Source organism: Pteropus vampyrus, unplaced genomic scaffold (assembly GCF_000151845.1).
Source record: "Pteropus vampyrus isolate Shadow unplaced genomic scaffold, Pvam_2.0 Scaffold15, whole genome shotgun sequence".
Classification (NCBI taxonomy): Eukaryota; Metazoa; Chordata; class Mammalia; order Chiroptera; family Pteropodidae; genus Pteropus; species Pteropus vampyrus.
In genome coordinates, this window is record NW_011888796.1 from 4,067,330 (window position 1) to 4,079,414 (window position 12,085).

The following is a 12,085-nucleotide window of genomic DNA, read 5'->3' on the forward strand; positions in this document are numbered from 1 at the left end:
AAAATGAAAAAATGCTCATCTCTACCTGTAATCAAAGTGCTAATTTTAAAAACCAATTTATAAAATAATTTTAAAATATCATTTCATATATACTAGATTAAAAGACACTATCCAAATGCTAGTAAAATAGGAGCTCTCATATTTCTATTTAGAATATAAATTGGTTACAAATCATTTGGGGGCAGTATTTGGCCAGCAGTATCTTAAAAATCTCAATTTATGAGCCAGTACGTGTCCCACTGCTGACACGTACATTAGAGAAGATTGGCACATGGACGGTCAATACAGTATTATTTACAGTGGTGTGAAAATGGAAACAACTTAAATGTCTATTAATAAGGGAATTGATATAATTATATAATAAATACCAATATAGTTAAATGAATAACAGATTTAAATATATCGACGTGGGTAAATCTAGACTGCATTGTTGGATAGAACATGCAAGTTCAAGAACACATTCAACATGATTACGACAAAATTAAAACAACATGAGATATAAATTACAGATTACAGTAAAAAGTATAAAAACACGCATAGGAATGAGAAACCATATGCAGGAGAATGTTACTTCTGAGAAAGAGAAAGGGATAAGGGAGAAAAACAAAGGGAGCTTCGACTGCATCTTTCATATTCTATCTCTATAACGAATGAGAGAAGTAAATATGATGAAATTGCCATTTACCAGGTCTGGGTGGTGGGAACATGGGGGTAGGGAGATCAGCTGGAACAACCAGTGCCAAGGCTGCACACACAGCACAGCATCTTTCAGCAGCATCCAGAACCAGAACAAAGGAACAAAGCTCCTGATGGAAAGAGCCCTGGGATTTTTGAAACGGCAGCTCCTCCCTGTCATTTTCTGGCCTCAGAAAGTGCTGTGTGGCACCCAGGTAGGTGCTTCAAATGTGATTGTCTTAAAAGCATTCTTGTTTCCACTGAGGCAAGCACCCTTTGGGATAACTGGCAGTCTGCTTGGATGGCACTGAATTAAGGTTGGACCCATCCTGGCTCTACCGTTACACAGTCAAAGCCTGACTAGCTGTCCAAAAAGCCACATTTTCAAGAGAGTGCCAAGTTTCAAAACAGTCCGGGGCAGAGCTAAGAGCATGTGCTCTCTATCTATAGTCATTCAGAAGTCCAAACCTCATCCCTGCCAGGTCTTAGCTGAGCGATCCTGCACAAGTGACCAAACTTGTGAGGACTCAGTTTCCTTATTTGTGGATGGGAGTAACCCCACTTATTTTGCCTTTTTAAGAGAATTAGTGATACTACATTTAAAAAAATTTTAGTCAATCTGGGAATCTTAGAAATATGCTGACCACTTCTTTCCCTGCCTTCCTAAACAGAGTCAAGGGAAACTTAACCTTTTCTTGAGGACTCAGCATCACAATTACAGCAAAGCATCAATTATCAAAATGATGATTTCCCCCAAGGGCCAAGGTGTGCCAAGCCATTCACCCTAAACGAAATAAATGACCCCCACGCTCTTACACTAGTACTGGCTTTTCATAGCGTTTTGGTCTCTGTCCACTCTTACTGTCAACTCTCAGTTGCACTGTGGTCATATTTCCTCTCAATGCCAGTCTCTTTATATTCTTTGCTGCTTCCTTTCAATCGTGGAGTTGGAAATAGGATGACACCGCTTATATATAAAAGTTAAACAGGGTCTGAGGGGATCAGTGTGAAAAAAAATGTAGGAACTTGAATCCTGGAAGCCTTCTTGGCTGTGTAGGTACAGATAAGTAAGGCTGTTGGGCAGCCAAGTCCTGAATGGCATACAAGTGTTATGGGATTTTATGGAACATGTTATGGGATAAACTATACTCCCGACTATAAGCACATCCTAGTGTCCACTTGGGAGCAAACTCTGTAGCAGACCTGGGAGGACTGGTCCCAGTAACTCCAGGCACCCTTTCACTTTCCCAGGCTGGAGGAATACAAGCCAGCCTGCCCCTCTGCCAAAGCAGCTGACTACAGGTTAATGTCTTAGAATCTTATATCTTGGGCACTTTCAGACAGGAATAGAACATTTGTGAAGAACATGAAAATTTTTTTAATTCCTAAGGTTTCATCACACAGTAGGGTTTTACTGATTCAACAAATATTTATTGGAATCCTATCATGCAACAAGCATGGGGATATAGCAATGTATAGGAGAGAGGCTGTATGAATACTGGTTCCCTTTTCCTTTCAATAAACATTTGCTATCTATTGCTCAAGAACCTCTAATTTACACACACACACACACACACACACACACACACACACACACACCAAGTCTTGCAGCCTGAGGCGTAAAGGATCTATAAAGGATATGAGTTTTTAAGATCTCCCAGTACCTGTAGAACTCATCTCTCCTCTTGGGATCCTATTACCACAGTAAAACAGACTTTCCTCCTCCTGTTGCATCCTCCTGCCATTCTCAACCAGACTCCAGCAATACTCAGAGCAGCTTCTGGAACCCTCAAACTGTGTTTCCCGAAGGCTACATGCAAAGCCACCATTGCACCCACTGAAACCTTGTTCAGGTCCTATGTTCAACCCAGGTCTGCTCAGCATGAAATAACTTAGGAGTCCTTAAAAATCCACTCCTTGATCTTCAACCAAGGCTCTCTCCCCAGAAGCCAGCAGCAGAACTGTCAAAAGCCTAGCTCTCTCTTTGCTTGCATTCCCAGATGGCAATGGTCCACCTAGGGCTGGGCTTGACCCCCACCACTGCCTTCTTCCTAATCTCATGGAGCAAAAACTGGAGTAGATGAGACCAAGCCCAGATTACTCTCAGGATGGGACCCCAGGACAAAGTCACCGAGCCTTATTGATTATACCGTTCTGGATGGTATGTGAGATCAAAGAGGAGTCGAGCACATTTCCTACCCTCAGAGAGCTTCTAATCAAAATAAGGAGAACGGAGCTGAGACCAGTTGCCAAGGCCAGGCCTTGTTCCAGACAGCTAACTCCAGAGGGGCTGCCAGCATCTCTAGAGGCACCTACTTACAACCACAGGTTAATTGACTCTGCCCAGTTTTCTTTCTCCCGTGACTTGAGGTCATCGATATCACAAAAATGTCTAGGGCTGTTCAGGGCCCTCTTTGCAACTTCCTCTGAGGCCAGATTACATCTAGCTTTAGCTGGTTCCCCAGGCACCAACTGGCTGGCGCAGAAAGTTCTTTCACCACAGGGCCTGCCAGGCTGGCCTGTGTGTGCAGCTGGGCCTTCAGGGGGAGTGTTCTGGCTGACGACCACTTCCCTGGGCCCCACCCTCCACCACCCAGCTTCCTGAGCTAGGGCAGGGCCCCCAGGAAACCGCTCGACCGCAGTTTGGCAGCAGTCTTTTAGATGGGCACCTCCCTTTGAGGTCTGTGGTTCCAGCTGAGAGAAGAGACTCCTCAGGCTGGCTGGGCGGAAGCAGCACAGAGCTGAGCAGAGTCCAGCCAGACCCTGAGATCTCACAGTATCCGTCCATCCTTACTCTTAAATTCCAGTCTATGGTGGACCCTTTTTGACACTTTTTTCGGGGCTGCCTCTGAGCCTCCATCGGAATCCTCTAGCCCACCTCCACAGGCCCTCCTAGAATAGCTCTCCCCCGCCCTTCTCTTTTCCCCACCCTTTTCTCAACCCCTCAGCATAATTTATCTACATGACTTTGGGGGAGGGTGGAGAGCCTTTCTAGTGAGAGGCAGAGCAGAAGACTAGAGTGTGTGATTCAACAGGGCTGATAGGAAACAGGGAATTCCAGAGCAAGGGAGGGTCAGGGCTGCCTCCAGCTCACCCAGTCACCAGGGGAAGTCTCACACACCTGGGAGTCCTGCCTTTTCAACCTTCGGGAATCTAGGGTCGATTAGAAAAACCTAACTAAATAGAAAGTCTGCACTAACTAGGATTTTTTTTCACCTCCCTCTAATTCCCCATTCCTGCCTAATACTTGAAATGGAAAACTTTTCATCTACAGTCCTTAGCATTAAATATCCTAGGCTACTCCTGCTGAATTTGGTTGGAGAAATGACAAAAGACTATCATTTATTGAACACCTCTATAGGCTTTGCAAAGCACTTAACATACATCGTCTCATGTTCATTCTCACAGTACCATACGTGGTAGGTATGATGACTAACTCCATTTTACAGGTGAGAAACACAGGCACAAAGGAGTTTAGCACCACCGGGCTAGTAAGCTGTCAAGCTGGGATCTGAACCCAGGTGCCTTCAATTCCAAACCTTGCTCCTCAATGCTGCAGTGTTGCTAGAACTGGGTTTCAAGAAAAGGAAATCAGAGATGAAGGGAAATATCTCCTGCAGGCATTATCTCAAACATCCCTTCTTCGGGACACTTCCCAGACCTCCCCATCTAAAACATCATCTCACTTCCTTCTATGACAATTCACATCCACCTTCCTTATCATATTTTTCCGCTTCTCACTAACATGCTTTCTATTTCAATTATCTTGCTTATTGTCAGCTTCTCCCACCAGAAGTCAACTCCATAGGTCAATGATTGTTGTATATTTTGTTCACTGCTGTGTCTCCTGTGTCTAGCATTCATACGTAGCAGGTGCCAAATAAATGAATGAATGCTTTAAAATAGAACTAAGAGGCATGGATATAGTAAGGAAAAGATGATATATTCATTCAGGGGAAAGAAAAGGGATAAGAAAAGATAGTGAGAGAATCTGGCCAGAAGCAAATGGGGGCCCCAAGATGGGCCCAACAAGAGGAAATGAGGGTCCACCAGATCCACTGTGACTCCAGTAGAACATTCCTGCTGGCAGTAGTGATTTCCAGCAGCCAGGGACCCAGCCTGAGGGCTTCTGGGGAGGGTAGAACTGGAACAAAGGCCAATGGATGTGCAGCTGGCCAGAGAGGAGGGACAGAGCAGCCGCCTGGGCCAGAGTGGGCAGCCTAGGATGGGGGAGGGGGGCAAATGAGGAACTGAAGAGAGCCCTCAGTGCAGCTGCAAAGGCAACACCCTCCCAACACCCAGAGTCCCCTCAGCCCCAAACACAACACAACAGAAAATAGCTGGATGGCTTCACAATTAACCCTCCTAGGTCAGCACCAGCCTGGACTTGTAGCAACCCTCCAGGCTTGGAGCCAGAGCCTTCACAAGGTTGGGGAGGGCGGGTAAAGGGGCAAGCCTCCAGTCTGAAAGACAGTTCCTTTTCCCCTCCAACCCTGATTACCAGGCCATGGCCTTTGGCCTCCCCCAGTGTAAACACAGTGACTCTGGGGTAGTTGTGGATTTGGTAAGGCAAATGTTGACTCTGGAGCTGAGATATTACAGACCAGGAGTATAAACTTTCACCATTGGCTCCTACTATCTACTATCTCCTGTGGCACATGTGAGACGTAGCCAGTAAATTATAAAGCCCTTGAGGGCCCCTCCTAGCCACAGTGAAACTTTTACTTTGTATAGTTTACGGAGCACTTTCCACATGTATGGATGGCTTCATTTGATCCTCGCCACAGCCTCTATGAGGAAGAGCAGGCAAGTAAGTACTCCACTTTATTCACATGGAAACTGAGTCAGAAAAGATATGTGACTTACCCAAGTCACGTGGGGAAAAGTATCAATTAGACAGAGTGAGGAAATCTGAGTTCTGGTCCCTATTTGGCGAACAGGGATCAGGCTCACATCACCTCCCATCTCTGGGTTCTTCTGCCTTCACGAACATGGAGCAGGCTAATGTGAGGTGCCTTCCAACCCAGGTGATTCTCAATCTTTGAGGCAGCAGAGCCAGGACCAAAACTCAGGCAAAATCCTGTGTTGGACTCCCAGGCCAGTGCTCTTTCCATTCTCTGTTATGCCATTTCTAATAAAAGCCCCCAAGCTCTTCACAAACGCCTCCCTCTGCTTCAATTATTTGATTTGTCCCATCCCCAAAACAGATACCCAGGGAGCCAAGGGGCTGCCCAACCCTCCAGGAAGGGAGTGGGAGCAGCAGAGTATTATATTATCAGCAGGTGTAAAAGGAGATGAGGCAGCCCAGGACCACAGGGAAGGGGTGAAGAACAAAGAGGAGGGGTATACTTACTCCTTGGGTCCTTACTCCCTAGGTTTTCTGCTGAGGATGGTCGGGGTAAAGTACTCCCAGCTAAGTCACTCAGGATTCCACTCCAGACCGAGCAGAGGAGGGGCTGCAAAGGCACTTTCCTGAAGGGCGGCAGGTGATTTGGAGGAGGTGAGTTGGGGGGCGGAGGGGAGGTGGCTGTCACTACTCTCCCTGCTTATATTATTTCTTGAGCAAGGTGGGTGTGATTGGGCTGCATGAAAGGCCGGGCTGGGAAGACTCTGGGAACCTCCAGTCCAGGGCTCCCTGCAGGGTGATACCGTCTGGGTTGCCTCCTGGGGGCCCCAGAGCAGGGGACGGTCCCCCTTCCTCTGCCAACAGTTTAGCGAGTGACCTAACGCCGCCCCGCCCCCGGGCCACACCTCTCCAGCCTCCCACCATTACATTTCCCACACCGTTCTTCCTTTTGTTTTCAAAAGCAGCTCCAGAGAGCAAAAGCAGCTACCTAAAAACGTCTTGAAATTTTCAAGCTTGCATGCCTTATCCTAGCTTTCCGAATCAAAGGGCTGCGATTGAGAGCAAATCAATCAAACCGACTTCAGGAGTGGGCAAGGTCAAGGCAGACGGTGGCAGACAGTGGCCTCTGTGATTTCTGCTCCCCGAATTCCCACTTCTGGCACCCACTCTAATCCCTCCAGGACATGAGCTGAGATTCCCAAGAGCCAGCACCGTGTGGCACAACCCGGAACAGGCTGCTGGCGCCTCTTGGGCTCCCAAGACCAGAGACTCGGGTCCTTCCCAGGAGAGTCCACCCCGCGGGGCTCACAGTCTGGGGCAAGAACCAGACCTCGGGCGCCCGAGAGCGCAGGGCAGCGGGTGGTCGCAGCCTCGCGGGCTTCCCGGGTTTCAAACTGAGGCTCTCGGAGGCACGCGGCTCATCCGCTCCTTTAGTTTCCAGGGTGGGGGCTGAAGGACAGACAATGTCTCCTTGTACCAGCCTCCTGCGCTCCAGCCCTGGGCCGGAGGGTCGCCTTAGCGGGAGCCAACGTGCAACCCCAGGCCCTTGTCCTCACCCCGCAGGGGACCGAGCGGGTGCCCCGAGACGGTAGGGAGCTCAGAGTGACCCTGGGCACCGCCACTCCGCCGGCCGCACTGGCGGAGGGAGAGAGGAGAGGCGAAGGACACTCACCCAGCTGTGGCCGCCCGCCGGGTCCCGCGCACGGCGTGCACGGCCGCCCAGGTGGCGCGACGACGCGGGCGCGAGTTTGAAAGTCGCTTTCGGAAGGGGTTGAGGCTGCGGGCGGCTCCCGCCCACGGCCAGCCCCCTGGCCTCCGACTCGGCCAGCTGCTAGCGCGGCCCCCGGGGACCCCAGCCCGAGCGCGGCTTCCCAGCGCCCGGCAGGAAGTTGGGGCCGATCCCGGGCTGCAGCGGGAGGGAAGAGAGAGGGAGGGGCGGACCAGGAATTTTTCCAGTGGGTGGAGACTCGGGCCGCGACTGGAATCCAGCAATTGGCGGCTCCCAGGGGCCCGGGGAAACTTCCCCGCGCTGCGAGCTGAAGCTGGGGGGTAAAGGCTGCGGCGGCTGCGGGCTCAGGCGCGGCTGATGATTAACGCCCGCAAGTGGGGAGAGCGCGCGGCCTAAAGGTGTCGGCCCCGCAGCACACGAGCCGCTCTGGGGCAGCCAAGGTGCTCCAAGATGCAAAAAGGTGCATGGTGGGGTCACCCCGGTGTCACAGAACTGGTATCACTGCCTCCCGAGAGGGCACCAGACAGCCCAAACATCTCCCACGATACGAACAGGAAAGTGGGCTTTCAAGTGAGTTACTGGTTGGAATCCCATTTGGGGTCCTGATCCCACAAGAGCAGGTCACCTCGGCAGAAAGGCATGTCTTGAATTCTTCCCCGAAACTCGGTGACCCTTTACAGATGTAAATCCAAACCACGGAGAAGCTGACAAAGACATTAAGAAGCTGATAACTTGGAGGGAGTCCACCTAGAGATCGCTAGATGGGGCGCGGGGGTGGGGGGAGATGCAGAAACCTATGTAACAAAGGACCCAATTTTTGTAAACGAAGACAGACTCTGTCTCGTTTTTATGTCTATATGTAATCATGTGGGCGTGGAAAGGTACATACCTGGAAAATGGGGTTGGGGGAACTCAATAAGAATAGGCTAGATTTTGAGCAAGAGCATCCCAAAATAATTCATCAACAAAGGTCCTGAGAAAAAGTTGCAGTCCCAGCGCAAGGCCAGAGAAAAGAAGCCCAGGGTGAGACCCTGTGAGAAGTCCCACTGGCAGTGTTATCACCAGCTCCTAGGGAGGAGGAAAGGGACACTGATATCAGAACCACTGGGTTCAAGATATTCGATACCTGGGTGTAGACAAGTGTGTATGGTAAACGACGTTTATAGAATTGTCAAAAATAAAACAAGTCAAAAAAAAAAAAAAAAAAACCTGTTCCAGGCAAATGCGAGCTCCAGGTGATTTACAGGGAGGGGAAGGGCGGGCGAGGAAGGACATGGCTTTCAGGTGACTTTGAAACAGGATCCTAGCAGAGGGTGAGTGAAGACAACTGGGCCCCTGACTGCGGGGGAGGAGGTACGCGCTGGGGCTAGGCTGCCCAGGAAGAGGGATCCACATTCCTCAGGGAGGGGAGTCTGCTCCAGCCTTGCAAAGCCCTACACTGGCCAAATGGGAAGGTGAAAGTCGAGATTGCGGAACGCGGGTCGGAGGTGAACACCCGCCAGGTCTCTACCAGATACAGCCGGCCACGCTCGGGGCTGGAGATAAAACTGAGAAGCCCCCGCCCCTTCCTGCCTTCCAGAGGGTAGTCCATCCTCAGACTTCTGTCTTTCTTTGATCCTGCTTTCTTCTCTGGTTATCTGAATCTGGTCATCTGAATCATCCTATCAATCCCTTCCTGCCCACCTCAAACTCCAGCTTCCAGAGAAGGTCAGTGACTTAACTCAGCCATGACCACACCCCTTACCCCTCAGCAAGGGCAGGTAATAGTGTTAATGATAGTAATAACTCATTTAGTGCATGCTTACCTTTGTAGGGCCCCTGCCATGTAACTTACAAACATTGTCTCCCTCCATTCTCACAGCCATCTTGTGAGTAACTATCCTTCTGCCCATTTTACAGATGGGATAATCGAAGATGGGAGAGATCTAGCAACTTGGCAAGATTACATAACCAGCAAAAGCAGTGAGCGACTGACAAGATTCCCGACAGGTCCAACATCTGAGTGCTTACTATGTGCTGGCCATTATTCTTAGTCCTTACAGGAACAGCTGCAGTGGCAGAAAAAGAAACTGAGGCACAGTCCCACAGCGAGTGTGTGGTAGACCTGGGATTCATAACAGGAGAATGCCGCTCTTCGCCCCATCCTGCTTTCTTTTTGACACTTGCTATATCCAATTCAGCGCTTGATTATGTCTTGCATTGTTTCTAATTGTTTTAATGTGTATATAGCTTATTTCAAAAAAAGATTGTCATCTTTCCTTACGGCAGAAGTCATATAGGGAGTACTTAGTAAAGCAATGCTAAATTCAGATGAAATGACCCAAACGCTTTATGAGAGATCACACAAGTTCACCTCTAAGAATCAAAATCTGTGTCTGGGCCCAGGAGCTCTAGGCTACAGCCCTTTCACAGCTCAAACCCTCTCTCCTTCCCGCCCCTACCGATTCTTGCTTTAGTCACCTCAACTCCCTGCTATTAAATGCTATTAAATCATTTATTATTATAATAATATCTTGTGCTTCAGTAATGCCTCAGTAATGCCAAGATCTCAAAGTCTTCCAACAAATACAGATTAATGACTCTTCACAGTAACCCCACTGAGATGGGGAGATGGAAGTATTTTCCTCCATTTTATGGGCGAGAAAATCTAGGCAATGCAGAGTCGAAAGGACTCATTACTGAAGTCAGTGGCAGGGTTTCTTCTCCCAACCCTTCCCCTCCGCCTTCCTAACTCTTGGCTGCCAATATTTGCATCAAAATTTCAAATCCCAGAGACAAAGGCCATTGAGTTTTCACAATAAAGGACATTTCCAAACTGTCATTTCAGCTGCTCTATTGTGGTACACTCAGGAGAAGGAGGGGGCAAAAACACAGTGAAGGTCCCTGGGGCTCTGTGTGCATCCAGCCCTGAGGAGCCAAGGCTTGCTGGGATGGGGGAACCAAACCCCAAATTGGAGGAAGACTCCGTCAAAAGTAACTTATAAAGCACCACCATGCTTCGAGATCTCAAGGCCTCCAGAGTTTCAAGTTGCATTTTAGCAATGTTTCTCAAAGTGTGAGCCACAAGCAACAAAAGAAAAAAACAGATAAATTGAACATCAACCATATTAAAAATTTATGTCTTAAAGGACATCGAGATAGTGAGAAGATAACCCAAAGAATGGGAGAAAAATTTTGCAAATCATATATCTGATAAGAGACTTCAGCATATGTAAAGAACTCCTATAACTCAATAATAAAAAGGCAAATAACCCAATTTAAAAATAGGCAAAGGATCTAAACAGACATTGCTCCAAAGAAGATACACAAATGACCAATAAACACATGAAAAGATACTTAACATTATTAGCCTCCATGGAAATGCAAATCAAAAAAAACAATGAAATACTTCATACCCATTAGAATGGCTAAAATCAAAAATACGTAACAATAAGTGTTAACAAGGATGTAAAGAAATAAGAAGGCTCACGCAGCACTAGTGAATGTAAAATAGTGCAGCCACTTTGGAAAACAGTCTAGCAGTTCCTGAAAAGGTTACATATAGTTACCATATGACCCAGCAATTCCACTCCTAGGTATCTGCCCAAGAGAAATGAAAACATCTGTCCACACAAAATCTTGTACACAAATGTTTATCGCAGCATTATTCATAATAGCCAAAAGGTAGAAACAACCCAGTGTCCATCAGCTGATAAACAAAATGTATCTCCATATAATGGAATGCTGTTCAGTCATAAAAAGGAATGAAGTATTGGTATATACTACAACATAGATGAATTTTGACAAGATTATGCTAAGTGAAAGAAGCTAGTCACAAAGCACCACATGTGTATAATTCCATGTATGAACTGTCAAGAATAGGAAAATCTATACAGACAGAAAGTAGATTAGCTGTTGCTTGGAGTGGGAGCGGGGCTAAGTAGGAGGAAATGTGGAGTGACTGCTAAACAGGTTTGGGGGGTTTTTTAGGAGTGATACAAATACTAAAAATATTGAATATGCTAAAAACCATTGAATTGTATACTTTCAGTGGGTGAATTGTGTAGTATGTGAAATATCTCTCAATAAATCTGCTATCAAAAAAAAGTGTGAGCCACTACATCTGTTCCAGAGTTACCCAGGCTGCCTGTAATCAAAATCTATCGGAATCCTCTGAGAATCTTCTGTGGACAGGACCTAACTCTGCATTTCCCCAAAGGACACTGAATGAAGTTCAAGGCAATGTAGGCCTTACAAGACAGTGTGATTCAGAGCCTGTGCCCCACAGGCTTCCTGAAATGAATAAAAGAATAAATTGGAAGGTCTGTAACTAACCTGAGAGGGCAGTAGCCTTGAGCAGGGCAAGGTTGGGGGTGGGGGAGGCCTCCTTCCTGAAATTCTTCATCAATAGCTTCTTTCTCCCCATCTAGACTCCTTAGTGTTAGAAAACTCTGACTTGGGAAAGGGGAAGAAGGTGTGGGGGATGGGAGAGGGAGACTTCTTCCCTCCTTACTGCCTTCAGGCTCACGGCCACTGCTGTGGGGAGCTCTTGAAGGAAATGAGCTGTTTGTTTGAGTTTGTGTCTGCAACAGAAACATTTGCCAATCACTTGTGGTTTTTCAAGAACCTGGGAGCCACGTGTAAACCATTTCTGGAGATCACTTATGTTCACCTTCGTTATCAGGAGATAAAGGGACTGTAAGTCAGCATTGACAACACCTGAGACCAGGGAGTTGGAACTAAGACATCAACCTTTGATGATCTAGGGGATGATTTATATATAAAAATGGTGAGTCTTGTCTGACTTCTGGCCTTCCAGCCAGAAATTTTTCTATTTGCATCACCACATGTAGATG

At 47.6% G+C, this 12,085-nt stretch overlaps 1 protein-coding gene across 3 annotated transcripts in view; it reads right to left on the reverse strand.

The window, feature by feature from the left end:
• Positions 1 to 7,444, reverse strand: part of PLEKHG3 (pleckstrin homology and RhoGEF domain containing G3) — a 37,321-nt gene extending 29,877 nt beyond the window's left edge. For 2 of the 3 annotated variants that reach the window (XM_011384414.2, XM_011384419.2), the window contains exons 1-2: positions 7,194 to 7,444; positions 6,029 to 6,147 (exon numbers count right to left, since the gene is read on the reverse strand). The gene's annotated coding sequence lies outside the window, so the exon portion shown is untranslated. The remainder of the gene's footprint in view (positions 1 to 6,028; positions 6,148 to 7,193) is intronic. The other variant, XM_011384425.2, reaches the window with a different exon arrangement.
• Positions 7,445 to 12,085: the final 4,641 nt, after the last annotated feature.